This window comes from Lissotriton helveticus, chromosome 8 (genome assembly GCF_964261635.1).
Source record: "Lissotriton helveticus chromosome 8, aLisHel1.1, whole genome shotgun sequence".
NCBI lineage: Eukaryota > Metazoa > Chordata > Amphibia > Caudata > Salamandridae > Lissotriton > Lissotriton helveticus.
Window position 1 is genome coordinate 593889753 of NC_136069.1, and position 15443 is coordinate 593905195.

At 43.3% G+C, this 15443-nt stretch overlaps 1 pseudogene; it reads right to left on the reverse strand.

Moving 5' to 3' along the window:
* Window positions 1-817: 817 nt before the first annotated feature.
* LOC144773774 (uncharacterized) lies at window positions 818-2193 on the reverse strand (annotated as a pseudogene).
* Between the last annotated feature and the right edge of the window lie 13250 nt (window positions 2194-15443).

The following is a 15443-nucleotide window of genomic DNA, read 5'->3' on the forward strand; positions in this document are numbered from 1 at the left end:
TGGAAAAAGATCTCCGCCAAAGAGCCCCTCTTTGAGGTGAGCCCGTCGGGGATTGCACCGCCTCCCCGACGAGGAGCAACTGCCGATGATGAAGCATGACATCCTTCGGGGTGTGTGAGGCCATTATATCCAACAAAATGGATGCCCCAGGATGTTACTCTAACATCTGTGGTCATGCCAGCTAAACACTTCCCCCACTCTCCATAGGAACAGTACAGCGACCTCTCTTGTCTCCTTAGTGCAAAACACGGACACAAGCTGCAACTGGACCTTCCACCCACCTCCATGGGTGGTTAACCGTGTCCGTTGATCGATTGATCACCTTCTCTAAACTCCCTTCCTTTGATACAGAACAGAAAAAGATTAACAATTACACAATACATCAAAAAATAGGCAATACAATTAGGAGAGGAGAGAAAGGAGAGAGCAAAGTAGTGGAGGGGTAGGGGAGGTGAAAAAGGGAGGATAAGGGAAGAGACAACAAGGAGAGACAAAAGGAAGCCCCTATAGCTAAACCAGGTAGCTCCATCGAGCATCAGACAAAATAGTTCAGTCTCAATACATTGAGAGAGGAGAGAAGGAGAGACATAAATAGAGGGAGGATGCGGGAAGAGACGACAGGACAGACAAAAGGAAGTCTGTCTAAAGACCGACTGGGTAGGTGACGTCCAAGGAGGGAATCCCGGCCTGTCTCCCCTATAGCTAAACGAGGTAGCCTCATCGGGCATCAGACAAAATAGCTAGATCTCAATTGGCGAGGGAAAATTCACAGATAAACAGGGAGGGGACTAAGGGCCAGGACAGGTGAGGGCAAAGTTCAGTGGATTTTCTGAAGAATTGAAAGATTACTCTTTTGCTTGAAAGCCTTGTCACATTTAGTACATTTATATGGTTTCTCCCCTGTGTGGGTTTTCAGATGAACTGAAAGATGATTCTTTTGCTTGAAAGCCTTGTCACATTTAGCACATTTATAAGGTTTCTCCCCTGTGTGGATTTTCAGATGTACTGAAAGATGACCCCTTCGCCTGCAAGTCTTGTCACATTCCATACATTTATATGGTGACTCCCCCGTGTGGACTCTCTTGTGTATGTGCAGATTATCATTCCGCTTGAAAGCCTTATCACATTCAGAACATTTAAAAGGTTTCTCTCCAGTGTGAGTTCTCTGATGTACTGTCAGTCTTTTCTTCAGAACGTATTACTTGTCACATTCAGAACATTTAAAGGGTTTCTCTTCAGTGTGATATCGCTGATGTACTAATAGTTCAGTCTTCAGAACTAAAGCCTTGTCACATTCAGAGCATTTATATGGTTTCTCTCCCTTGTGATTTGTCTGGTGTAATGACAGTATAGATTTTTGTTTGAATGCCTTTTCACAGTCAGTACACTTATATGGTTTCTCTCCAGTGTGAACGCTCAGATGCCGCATTAGAAGAAATCTGGTTTTGAAACCCTTATCACACTCAGAACATTTGTATCGAATCTCACTGCTGTGAGACATGTGATGTCTCCTTAACTGTTCTTTTGTAATGAAAGCCTACTCACATTCCGAACATCCATAAGGTTTTATCCCAGTGTGAACTCGCTGATGTATTATCAACGGTGCCTTTGTACTGAAAGCCTTCTCAGATTTAGAACATTTATATGGTTTTTCACCAGTGTGAGTTCTCTGGTGACTGATTAGTCCACCTATTTCATTAAAAGCTTTTTGACATTCAGAACATATGGTTTCTCGCCGGTGTGATTTCTTAGGTGTATTATTAGCTGGCCCTTTGTGATGAAACACTTGTCACACTCAGAACAGGAGTATGGATTCTCACCACTGTGAGACATTTGATGTCTCCTTAAAAGTCCTTTTGTACTGAAAGCTTTCTCACATTTAGAACATCCATAAGGTTTTATCCCAGTGTGAACTCGCGGATGTATTATCAGTGCTGACTTTGAACAGAAAGCCTTCTCACATTCAGAACATTTATATGGTTTCTCGCTAGTATGTGTTCTCAGACGGCTTATCAGACCTGCTTTTTCACTAAAAGCCTCATTACATTCAGAATATCTATTTGGTTTTTCACCAGTTTGAATGATCTCATGTGATGGTAAGTCACTCTTTTGCGTGAAAGCCTTATTACATTCATAGCATCTATATGGATTTTTCCCAGTGTGAATTCTCTCATGTGATGACAAATTATTCATTTTCTTGAAAGTCTGGTCACATTGAGAACATTTATATGGTTTCTGCGTAGTGTGATTTCTGTGATGTAGTATTAGTTAGCCCTTTTTATTGAAAGCCTTGTGGCACTCAGAATCTTCACCTGTATGAGGCTGTTGATCTATCATCTTGCCTTTGTAATGAACGTCTGGTCACAATCAGTGCATTTATAAGGTCTTAGTTCAGTGTAGACAGACTTTTGTCCAATGGGAAAGCCATTTGTGATAATGCCTTTACATTTGGGACATTGAAATGTTTATTTTTCAATATAGTTTTGTTTGCTTGCTATTAACTATCTTTTTCTAATAAAAGTCTTGGTAAACACTGTAGATGTATTTGGTCTAAATATACTGAGATCTCCTTAATGTTTTTTCCAGATGGGTATTTATATAAAAATCTCTGTTACATTTAGATCATTTGTTGCCTCCTCCATAATGCACACATTATGTTTAAATAATTATTCCTTGAAATCAAATCCTAGAGCAACTGGGTAAATGCATGTAGCTTCTCCTGTGTCTGTCCAAGTTAGTACTTTCAAGTTAGCTACATTTTACTTAAAACATATAGATGAACAATAACCTCTCTACACTCTAAATTCTTACCAGTAGCGTTACAACTGCAAAGTTGTTCACCTAAATGAAGTGCCTTTGCATTGATAAACCAAGTAAATAATTTCTATGCCTAGTCTCACTGTGTACAGGTGTTCAGCTAAGTTAACAGCGTGGCGGCATAATTTCTCCATTGGCTCTAATATTTCCTTTCTCGTCGGTATGAAGTTAATATTACAGCATTAGGTGCCATTTTAAAGTACTTCTAGTGCACAAATATGATCTTTTCCCTGTATGGCACATGTGATTTGTTAGAAGATAGCTGTTTTTCATATTATGGACTCTTCTCATATTCAGTGTTTATTTACATGGCAAAGCTCTGTGCTAGCCTCTCAAGAGGGGATATTTTGATGGGTTATTAGAGTCGCTTTTTATGTAGAAGACAGCAAGGAGTTGATTTGCTCATGGATAGTGTTCCGTGTATACATTTTCTATTGCTATCCTAGTTACTTTAGTCTGGAAACATTTATTACATTCTATACATTTGTATGGTCTTTCTCCTTTGTAGGTCACTTGAGTTCCTTGTAATGTTGATATGTAGACATACTCATGAGATACTCCTTACTCCTTTGTTTTGAGGTACCATGTCACATTCATCAAACACTCATCATTTCATTGGTGTCTGCTACCAATTCTTCACTGTTTGAGCAAGGAGCCTACATCGGTATAACTGTAGAGCTTCTTTAGTGGAATAAAGTCTCCAAAAAGGGTTTTGTACTTTTCAGTGGGTTAGAGTCTCAAAGGCTGAATTGCAATTCCTGGTGTCCATGATATTCATCAGACCATTGCAGTTATTCTGGATTTCTCTCATTGTTCTGTTTTCCTGTCCCTCATTCCTCCGGTTCATTTTTCCTCATTTTTTGCCGCGTGAACTGTGACCCGAGAGCGGCTCCGAGGAAGGAGGAGGAACAGCACCGACAGCAGAGCAGGGCCCCTCAGAGCAGGGCCCCTCAGAGGAATGCAGCATCCTGATCACAAGCAATTGACAGCTCATTATGTGTTCCAGGATTCCACCTGAATGGAAATACATACAGGTTTATCACACAATCCTGGAGTACGTAATGAGCTTGTGAATTGTTTGTAATCGGGATGCTGCATTCCACAGTCTGTAATCTGAGACCTTGGGCCTCTTGGCCCCCAGTTGAGTTTATACCCAGGAAATGTGTTCTCGCCAAAACATTTACTGCTAATACTACAAAGGAAGAATAAAAAAAGTCCCTGTAAATGACGGCTCAAAACAAAAAGCGTGAGGATTGCCAAAGTTGGGCGCCGCTGCTGGGAGGAAACAAAGGAGGATAAGGAGGGATAAAGAAGGGACAGTAACCAATTGCAACCAAGCCTTTTGGAAATAGTCCAAAATTACAAATCACTAGACAGGCTTGCGTGTTTTCTGAACTCTACTGTTCCCGTGGTTGGGATATTGTTTGTCTCTGACCCCTTAATTTGCGCCTGTCTCAGTTCTTCCCTATCCTTCTTTCCCTTACCCCACACAGCCCCTGAAGCCTCCCCTCCCTTTCCAACCACGTACCGGCTGCATCTCTCCTGAGTTGCGACGGGGGAGTCGTGCTTCCCAGCGCGATCACCACTCTTCGCTCCAGGTTTCTCCTAGCCTTGTCATCTTCACCCACTGTCCTCTGCTCCTCTGCGGCAGAAGTTGGACTCCTGTCTTCGTTTCCCCACTCGGTGCCTCCTCCCGGGACGTGGCTTGTCCTTTTCTCCTTTCATGTAATTTGGGTCCATGCTCTCTTTTCTGGTGTCTTTCGGTTCGCGCCCCCTTTCCTTCTCCTCCAGTCCCATGATTGGCTGCAAGTGACTGTAGGCCCGTCTACCTTTTCCATCAGAGGCTCTTCATTGTATGGGTTAACCTCTTCATCCTCTTTTTTACAGGGAATGAGCAGTCAGAGTGTTCGCGGGGCAGAGATGAAAGAAGTAAGTGAGGGTGGATTGTGGGTGTTGGACTGGGGTCCCTTAAGGGTACTAAGTTATGTTCGAGGGTGGGGCCTGTCCATTGTCACAAACGGTTATTCCCAGTTTGTGGTTAATTTGAATATACTAGGTGAGGCATACCTAGTTAAACATGGTGTCATCTCTGGTCTGATCGTTTAATGAACTGCCAGAGGTTATAAACTGATTTAAACTCAAAAGTGACTGACGGGTTTCTGTTGGATAGTCTATTGACGTTAGAACTCTGGAGTAAGCACAGTGCAGTAGTTATAGTGCCCATTCCAGTGGCATAATTTAAAATGATGGGGTCCACATGCAGATCATGATGAATGCCCATTGAGACTCCAATTTCTCACAGATGTTCATTAGCCTTGGACTACTTGGGGGCCCCTTGAATTGTTGTGCTGCAGGGGCCTATATTACACCCTTGTCCCATTCCTCTCAGTACCACTGTGGTGGGAAAAATAATTCATTGTGTTGTTTGTGAGAATTAAACTTCTTAAAATCTGTTTTTCAAATATCAATTCCTGTAAATTATATATCCAAAATAAAGTTTGCAAATGAAACACACTTGCAAAAAAAAGACATCCACGTACATCCAAGTGGCAGTTTCAAACAATGGGAGGAAACCATAGCAAGTGAATATCTGATCTTTGCTCAAACCTTTTTTCTTGATGGTAAGTGTTATAGTTGCTTTTACTTCTGTCTCATGTAGGAATGTATTGGAATCTGGAGTCACGTAGTAGAATCAACCTGATTCCAGATTCTTATCATTCCGGCAGGGACGGTTGCTGAGGCAGGAAGACTTGTACTTCCTGCCTCAGCAACCGTCCCTGCCGGAATGATATGTGCAAGCAGATTGCTTGTCCAGCCTACCTATTAGATCTGAAGAGTGTGTTGATTTTGATGATGAGACTGTCTGTTTGGTTGCTGGCTTTGGTGATGTGTGCTCAAATGGTTTTAATTCTATTTCTAAAGACGAGTGGCATCAAGCTGTTGTTGAGGACCCTGACTTCGGTGAATTAATTAGTGCCATTCGTCTTGGTTGGAAAAGGGAAGGTGATGTGAAGCCTTCTTTACGTAGTTTTGTGAAGTTACAAGAAGAACTTAGTTTGGGTAGTTCTGATGATTTTGTATTGAGAGGTGAACGATTTATACCTGCGCATTCCCTTAAAAAAAGACTTTTTGTTTTGGCACACAAAGGTCACCTATGTCAGAGTATGACTGGCAAACGTTTGAAGGCCAATTTCTGGTGGCCTTGTTTGGATGAAGATGTTAGGAGATGGGTTGAGAACTGTTCATTGTGCAAGGAGAGCGAGAAGAGGTTAAAGATTGATTCACGTCCTTTAGGTTCAATTGCATGTGATGAAGATGTGCCTTGGGGGCAAGGTCTTTTTGGATTTTATTGGTCCAATGGACTACTTGTCTGGTGATTGTCGTTTTGCAATGGTTTGGGTGGATGTGTGTTCACGATGGGTGTGTGTTGAGTTCATGAAAATATAACTACTGAAACTGTAATTGGACAACTCAAATCCATTTTTATGAAAGAAAGTTTTCCCTGCATTTTATTAACAGATAATGGTACTCAATTAACCTCTTCTTCTATGTGGATGTTTTTATCTAATCATGGTATCAAGCATATGTGTACATCTTTATACAATCCGCAAGGTAACGGTATTGTGGAGCACATGAATAGGTTGGTCAATGGCACTATTCAATTGGCTGTGCAAAGTCAACGTGATGTTCATAGTGCTGTGGAAGAGGCAGTTTGGTCTTATAATACCACTGTTCATAGTGTCACCAATGAAATTCCTTTTCAGTGCATGCGCGGTACTTTTCCCAAGACGAAGATGGTCCCTCAGTGGTTGTTTGAAGAAAGATTTCACGATGTTAACAATTCTTGTACTAGTTCTGGGAAATTTTCTAGTGGTTTCAAGGGTAAGGTTGGTAGAGTTGATGTTGGTGACTATGTCAAGATTAAATTGGGTAGAAAGGAATTTGGTGTAAACAAGTTTTCGGAACCTCTTAAAGTCAAAGAAGTGCATAAGTGGCATGTTGTTTTGGAGAATGGTCAGAATTGGAACTTCAGAAGAATTGCTTTGTATTCTAAGGGAGGCAGTGGTGCTGCTGCTACTAAGGAGTTGGTTTCTAGTAAGGATGCTTCTGGTTCTAAGCTTGTTGTTAGTTCCAAGACTGTTCCGAGTTCTGTTGGTTTTAAAAAAAATCTTTATAGCAAAATTGTGCAAGAAAATAAAACTGTGCAAGAAAATGTACACTCTACAAGGCAGCGCAGTGTGCCCAAGAAGTATGATGATTTTGTCATGTATTAGTTTTATTCTTCAGTTTTTACATGATTTATAACCGTAGAGTGTTAATTTGATTTTGCATATTCTTGTGTTTTTATTCCATGCTTTTGTTTTTACTCGCTTGTTAAGTATTATAGTGTTTTGTTGTTCTTTCCCTTGTTGTTTCTTTTTGTTCCATAAGAAAGGAAGATATGTTGTAGTTGCTTTTACTTCTGTCTCGTGTAGGAATGTATTGGAATCTGGAGTCACGTAGTACAATCAACCTGATTCCAGATTCTTACCGAGGTATTGCCCGGTGCCCGCTATGGCCTGTCCGGCCCTGAATGCATGGGAGGAGACACAAACCACCCAACAAATGTCTTTGATATTCCTATTTCCACTACTGTTCCATCAGGAGCCCCCAAACTTGAAGACCCCTTTTCTTCGCTCTCCTGCCCTTACAATTATACAATGCCATCTACAGATTAAACACATGAAAGAGTCTGGCATACCAAGCCTGAATTTTCGGAGGCTTTCATTATATGGAAAATTGCTGTTGCCATGAAACACAAATAAACTTGGGTTAGGTCTAACTGTAAGATCTCATCACAGTCAAGTAGCAACAAAGTTGAAGTTAATGGGACCGCCCGCCCTATAGTTTGATGTAAGAACGTTTCAATCCCATGCTTCAATATATTCAGTTTTCAGCAATTGGAAAACATGGGCAGTTGTTGGTTTCCCCTTTCCCCCATGCCCAATGTTTAGCCGGCGTAAAATAAAGCCTAAATACTGTTTTAAAGTGTTGGACTCTAAGATTGGCTCATATGAATACCATTTTAGACAGTATTTAAATAATGTCCTAGGGTCTACCCCATTTCGTTCCTGAAGCTCTCCAAATGGCATAACTCCATTCAGATTTGTGATATCTCCTAAATTTTTAATTCCCGCCTGCTCCCAAGTTCTGCCTATTTTGTCATAGAGTGGGGCAAAGAAAATTGCTGAGTGCCATAAAGACATATACCACTGGACTTTTGGATTTTTTTTAATTTTACAGGCCTTACGCCAAATGTTCCTGGCTGCCGGAGTTTGAAATGCGTTTTCTTGTAATGACTCCCCTTCAGCTGCCTCAGTACCAACCCTGGTGCTAAATCTCTAATGGCTAATTCATAGATGGAAGGAGGGATCTCACTGTCCAGGTCTGCTATCATAGTTTCGGTCCTAGTTTTAGGTCTAAATAAAAGAGTCATTTGCTGCAGCATTATCGTCCAATAATAATATAAAAGATTAGGGACAGCCAATCCCCCTTGGTCTTGTGGTAGAGTCATTCATTTCAGTGATCTCCTGATCTTCTTGTAACCCCATATGAACTGTGAAAAGATCCCCTCTATTTTTTTTAAAGGGAATTTGAAGGTTCCAATGGTATGCAGCGGAGTAGATAAAAACTTTAGGGAACATTGTCATCTTTATGACATTAGCTCTTCCGATAATGATAGATGAAGATTATCCATTCTCTTTAACTCTCCCCCTATCTTTTTAAGAGAGGGTCCAAATTAATATCCCAAATAGTCCCAACTCCCGCCGCTATAGTTATCCCTAAACATGTGGCTGCCTCCGTGGATCCTGACATAGCATGGATTTGGTGCAGACAATTTTTGTTTTGTCAGTATTAAAACCATAGTTCGACTGCCTTCCAAATTCCGAGGCCTTAGTTTCAATCCTTCCAATTGCACATAGCGGGTCAGGGGTGAGAACTGCAATGTCGTCGGCATAAGCTAACACTTTGGTATTGTAACCCCTGACCATGATCGGTTTGATTGCCTGATTGTTTAGCATTGATCTGATTAAGGGGTCTATATAGAGCGCGAAGAGGATAAGAGAGAAGGAGCAGCCCTGCCTCATACCACGAGCCAGTCTTAACCCTACCTGACTCCCTCCCCATCAGCTGTATTTTCGCATAAGATTAAACATACATTGCTCTAAGGGCAGTTAATATAAGTGGGCCAAAGCCATTAGATCTTAAATTCTTCCACAGGTATGCCCATTCAACTTGATCAAATGCTTTTTGCGCATCCAGCAGTATCAAAGACAGCTGCTCGCCTGTAGCTTCCGCTATATTAAATAATGAGATTACCCTTCGGATATGATCCATCGTTCCTCTACCTGGGATAAAGCCATGCTGCCATGGACTTACTAGGGAAGTAATTATCTTTGATAATCTGCATGCAAAAATCTTGGCATATAATTTCTCATCAGCATTTATCAATGAGATTGGTTTGTTTGAGGCTGGATCCTCTGTGGCCTTTCCCTTCTTCAGGAAAATAACTATGTTGGTCTCCTGCCAAGACTGGGGTGGAATCCCCTTCTGTTGTACACCTAAAAACAAGTCTAGCAGAAGAGGGGCTAATTTTATCTGTAAAGCTTTATAGATCTCCATCGGAATCCCATCTGGGCCCTCCGCCTTACCCGAGGCCATCGACTGAAGTGTCTCAGTAACCTCATTCATTGAAATGTCCAGTATTTGTAAAGCGCAAACAATTACCTCAAGGTGTCAAGGCACTGGGGGCCATCGGGAAGATTAAGCGATCTATTGCCCAGAGTCACATGGTGCTGGGCAGACCCCTGCTGCCGGAGCCGGGGACCGGACTGTGATCCCCAGCGTCTAGCATCAGTTGCCTGACCACTGCGCCACACCTCTGAAATGTTTTCTACTAACTCCTGAAACAGAGGGGGCATTCCTTCCATTCCCGTGCCTATTATCATTGGTGCGCAGTCCCTAGAGCGATACAAATCCTGGTGAAAATCAGCGAATATTTTAAATATATCTGAGGGTTCAGTAGCTATTTAACATCCTTCCCTCTTAACCGTAAGATATTATTTACGGGTGCCCTCTGTTTTAGAGGAAGTGTCAAGTGTTTCCCCTTCATCTCTACATATTCATAATTATCCCACATACAAGTTTGGAACCTTTCAGCAACTATTTTATTAAAAACACCATTAATTTTAGCCTTAGTTCTGATTACTTTTCACTCTAAATGTGAATGCAGCTCCGTCTGTTTTTGAACTATGGCTGTCATATGCGTTTCCACGTATTTACTCAGCTCCTCCATGAGTGTATGTATTGCCTCCCTCTGTTTTTTCCTATGAGACCCACAAAGCTAATTATTTCCCCCCCTGAGTCGTGCTTTAAATGCATCCCACACATTTCCTCTCGAGGTACTAAACCTATTTATATCATAGAACTGACTGGTCCACCCCCTGATATGTTCTATAAATCCTTCAGTGGCTAACAGTTTTCTATCAAAGGTCCACTTTGTAAATACTTTTGCATGCCCGATGGCCTCAATGTCCAGCACCAGAGGATTGTGATGTGACAGGACCTTAGGCAGTCCCCTGGTGTGTGCTCCCTCTGTAAGAGAAGTGGAGGCATAAAAGTACTTGAGCCTCATAAACGTACTGTGAGGGCACGCGTAATATGTGAACCCTGGGTCATCTGACTTTTTATAAGATCACATATCCACTAACGGGTGGCTGTCCAACAGTGCCTTTAAGGCTTTGAAGACTTGTGGCTTCCTCCCCTGATACCCTCCCCTAGCAGGGCCACATGCATCTAGATGGATATTAAAATCGCCACAGATAATCAGGGGGGGATGGCCAGGAAGCAAGCTCAATTTCCAGTTCTGACAGCAGGTCCGCGTCATCTGATTCGACCCATAGATTGTACATAATGTAAAGCCACTTGGGATTAAAGCAATTGCACATCTGCTCCACTTATCTAACTGCGTTCACTTAATGGGTGGCATCCGGTTAGATACATGAATTGCAACCCCTCTGGTATCGGTAGACTGAGATGAGCAAATTACCTGGGCATACCCTCGGATGACATTGAGCCCTCTCTTCTGCCAAGGGAAATGGGTTTCTTGTTGGCATATGATATCAGTTCCTAGTGCTCGCAACACCTCTCCTGCCCTGCCTCTCTTGCCCCTATCATTCAGCCATCCAATATTTACAGTACAAATTGTCAGCCTACCCATCCCTGCAATTTCCTTGGTACCTGGATTGCCCCTTGAACCATTCCTTCAAATTCCCTCCAGTCCACCTCTTTATTTTGCAATAATACTCTGCTTTTCTGAGTTTTATGAATGTTTTGCCCCCTCCCCACCCAGCCCCCCTCCCTCTCCTAGCCCATCCCTTCCCCAAACCTCGACCCCTTACCCCCCTCCCTGCTTTGTGAAGCAACGTACCTATCAAGGTCTGTGGGTGATGAGTGGTGGTGCCCTCGCTCATGGTGACCTATATAATAAATATTTTTGAATTTATGCCCCCCTGTGCCCTCGATTTCTCCTCTCCCTCTTAACTATTATTTCCTACTCCACCCTACTCAAAGCCGTGAGCGGACAAGATGAAAAAGAAAAAACAACAAGAGCACAAAATAGTCAAGCAGCTAATATGCTAAATGTCACTATTACAGCCTCTTTATGATGTTAAATTGTTAAACAAATGTTAAACAAGATAGTAACTCTGAGCGTGTACCCCAGGTCAGCATGGCAGAAAAATTATATCCCTCACGAAGATGTACCCACCAGCCACTTGTACCCTGCCAGCATGTGTCTACAATATTCTATTGACGGGCCCAGTTCTATTGCACCTGTCCTGGAATAAGCCTATTTTTTATATTCAATGTACTAGGCAATCCGGTGCGTACCTGCCACATTTTTTGAGTGCGCATTTATACTTTTTTCTTCTCTTCTTTTCTACCATCTTACTATCTAACACCGGTCTTTTGTCCCTCTCGATTGGAGCACAGAGAACCGGATCGCATACACAGGTGGCAATCCCAAGAGATGCCTGCCAGGATGTGGGTCCCTAACGCACACGCAGTCTATTAATTCACTGCGCTAATGAGTGCCCGGTGTCATTGAACCTAGGTAGACAGATTAGTCGGATCTACCTTTGTACGATGCTTTGACACGAACTTCAGATCACCTAAATTCACTAATAAGGTAAGCGCTCCCCCAATGCGCACTTTTTACACTCAGTATACTCATCGAGGGCAGAGGCACGCCATTATTCGAAATAGTCATGCACGTACTTCAAGGGCTCCCAGTTTTGGAAGGCACAGAGTCAAGCTTCATAGAGGTACAGTTTTTATCATAACAGTAGGTGTTCACAGCATCAAAGAGCGTGCCAATTACTGACAACACATAATCCCTTTTTAGCAGTGCATTATCGCCCAGTGTATCGGTGATGCTTTCACACAGTTAAATTCCAGAGCATGAGAACTTTTCCAGGGAGGCACTTGTCCCGAGCACAGAGTAGATTGGGGTACGGTGCGTGTTACTTTAGGACATGACAACCATCACACCCACAGAGCTTGATTATCCTCTTACAGCATTGTAATTCTTAGGCTGCACTTAAGCACTGGCCATTCTGACCTGAATTGTCTACATTCACAGAAGACACCTGGACACGAAGGCACGATCCAGTACCAGTGTCAGCAAACCGACTTATACACATAGTCGCTACTGCACTACGCGTGCAATTGGCATTCTTTGGATAAGCCTATGTTAATCATCCTGCGTGTGCACACTCTCTGTGCTCTACTTCTCCCCTTCTGAAAGTGGGTCTCTACATTTTTCATAGAGATCTCCCAGCCCCGACAACAGGTGGAGCACACCATCATCCTCATCTTCCAGCATTGACCGCGCTTTACATCCAATTGGTTGCCAGCTCCTCACCCCGATACACACAAAGGGGTAAGTTATCCTCTGCAAGTGCTTCGGCCAGTTGGTGTACCACTGTGTCTCCATTTTAATCCTTCCTGTTTCTTTCTCACTTGTGTAGTACCAGCCGGGTCACTTGTGAGTATCTTTTTTATTTCTTCTTTCACTCAAACAGTGTAACACACTCTTCACGTGGCTGCGCAATCGCCTTCATGTACTATATGGCCTGTTGCAATCCCTACTAGTAACGTAGTCACTTGAAGTACTTTTAGTGACAATCTTTTTCTTTTAATCATAGATGTCCCTACAACCATAGGTCCTGAGGAGACCCTATATTGTCTTAAAGGGTCGAAACGCGGTCTACAGCCTATCAAAATGAATGAATTCAATCAGCCCTGCACAGTGTACACAGTGGCTGTGATCATTGTAGAATTATTCATGGTCGTTTTGTATGGAAACCAAGTCACATATGTCACCAATTTGAAAGTGTTTCCTTTACGTTTAGTTCCAATTTCACTGGGGACACATAGCACTATCACGTTTTTTCCTTTTATGTATGAATTGATACATTGTTTGACATATAAGAGCAATATTGAAAATACAGCCATGTGTGTTCTTGCTAGCCTTTCTTTCTGCCATCACAGTAATGCTTAACCATTGCGATTGTGCATATTATTATCACCATAGCTTTTTTATTTTTTTCCGCAGGAACCGCTGTTTCTGTTACAAACCAATTACCCTGGTTCCTAGCGAGTAGGGTCTCCCTTCTCCTTGTTTTCAAAATATCACTATTTAGTCATGATTACTCCTGAAAAATTCCAAGAGGTTTCTACCCCAAAGTGAATGAGTCAAGAGAAAAGGGGACATCTCCCCCCGGCATTTAGAAACTCCTTGGCCTTAATCTCCAACGTGAAGAATCTAGTCTGATCCTTCCAGACTACTTTCAGTTGGGCCGGGTTTACAAGGAAGGCTTGTGCACCCTTCTCCTGGAACTGGGAATTCATTTGACGCAGACGCCATTGTCGTTCCACTGTGATGTGGCAAAGGTCTGGCCTGGTGAAGAATGAGTACCCATCCGCGGCATGCTGTGCTTCTGGTATAGCCTTCTCAAACACATTTTGTCTCAATAGGAAATTACCAAAATAGACCAAGAATGCCAGTGGTTTGGCGTCTGGGGGGCTGGATGCCGTATATTGAACAGAACTCGATGTTCCCTTTGTATTTCCTGGGGCCACTTCCACCCTTCCAATTCTGGGAAGGATTTCTACAGTAGCTGAACCATGAATAGTTGCGCATCTGACCCCTCCTTTCCCTCCGGTATACCAAGGAATTGCAAGTTGTTCCTTCTCTGGCGGTTTTCACTTTCTTCTAACTTCCACTGGATGTCCGTAAGTTGTGCCTCATGTGCCTCCACTTGCCCCTTTGATCAAGCTTTATCCACCTCCAATGAAGCTGTTCTTGATTCTAACTCCATCATCCAGTCACTGATATTGTTGCAGGCTTTCCTTACTTCCCCCTGAAGTTTCCGAGCGGCATTCTGTGATCGTTTGCTCTCCATTCTGGCTTCTTTGTGGTGCACAACTACACACAGCGAAATAGATTCCAATGTGGGGGGTGCTGCAGTATATTCTTCACTGGTGGGCTGATTGCTGTTCCCCACCAATTGATCTCCAAGAGAATAGTCCCACCTCAGGTCCGTTTGCATTGAATTGTCTGTTCTACCCACTTTGGAGAATATCTTCTGTGTAGTAGCAATATATTCCCTACCGCTGGAGCCAATGCCGGATGCACCTCGCTTGATTCTGCGTTGGACCCAGTGTCTAAACCCAGACCTGACCAGGTGGCGTCTGATAATGAATAAAAATCATTTGATTCTGAGTCAATATCCCTCTCCCTACCATCCTGTGGCATTCTGTGGGTCCTTAGGAGCCCTACGGGTTCTCTTAGCTTCCCATTTGGTTCTTGTCTGCTGAGGTACCACTCAACTCCTCGTGGAAGGTCATTCTAACATTTATTTGTGCCCTTTTTTCCACCTCCTGCGTTCTCCCCCTTCTTGTTTGGGTTCTCTTGACTTAGTATGATCATTAGTTGACTCACTTCCTCCTGCTGAATCTCAATATGCCTGGGTGCCCCCGTGACCTATTAATTATCTCCTGCATCTACCTCGCCCGAGCTCTCAGCAATATACACTACTGGTGCTGTTACGTGGACTTGTCCCCCCTGTAGTGTCTGCCCTTATGAGCTCTCCTTGTGCCCTTTAAGTTGCAGCTTTAATGTCTCGCCATCCGATGGCTCCCGCTGCTCCCCCGTCTGCCCTGGCCCAATGGGTGGCTTACCGATCAATTTCCTGATCTGTCCGCTTCCTTCAACAGGGGCCTCTAACCGCTTGCTTGACTGGTCATGTCCTTGTGTAGCAGAGCTGTTCCTGCCCCCCTGAGCATCTCGATGACTGTAACAGTGGTACAAGGTGGCTGGGGCTCCGTGCCAGCACCCCTCCCCTTCCCGTCTGGGAGGTTTATCCCCCTGGGTCTTCTGTCTGCGTCCCTGAGCTGTAGCAGGGGCGGGAGCTGTCTGCGACTCTGCCGCGCATATCTGTGGGGATTCCTGGGGGCCTGTCTGCAGAGTCGCACCACTGCCTTTCATGCTGGATTTTGGGCCCATGATGGTCAAACCGACT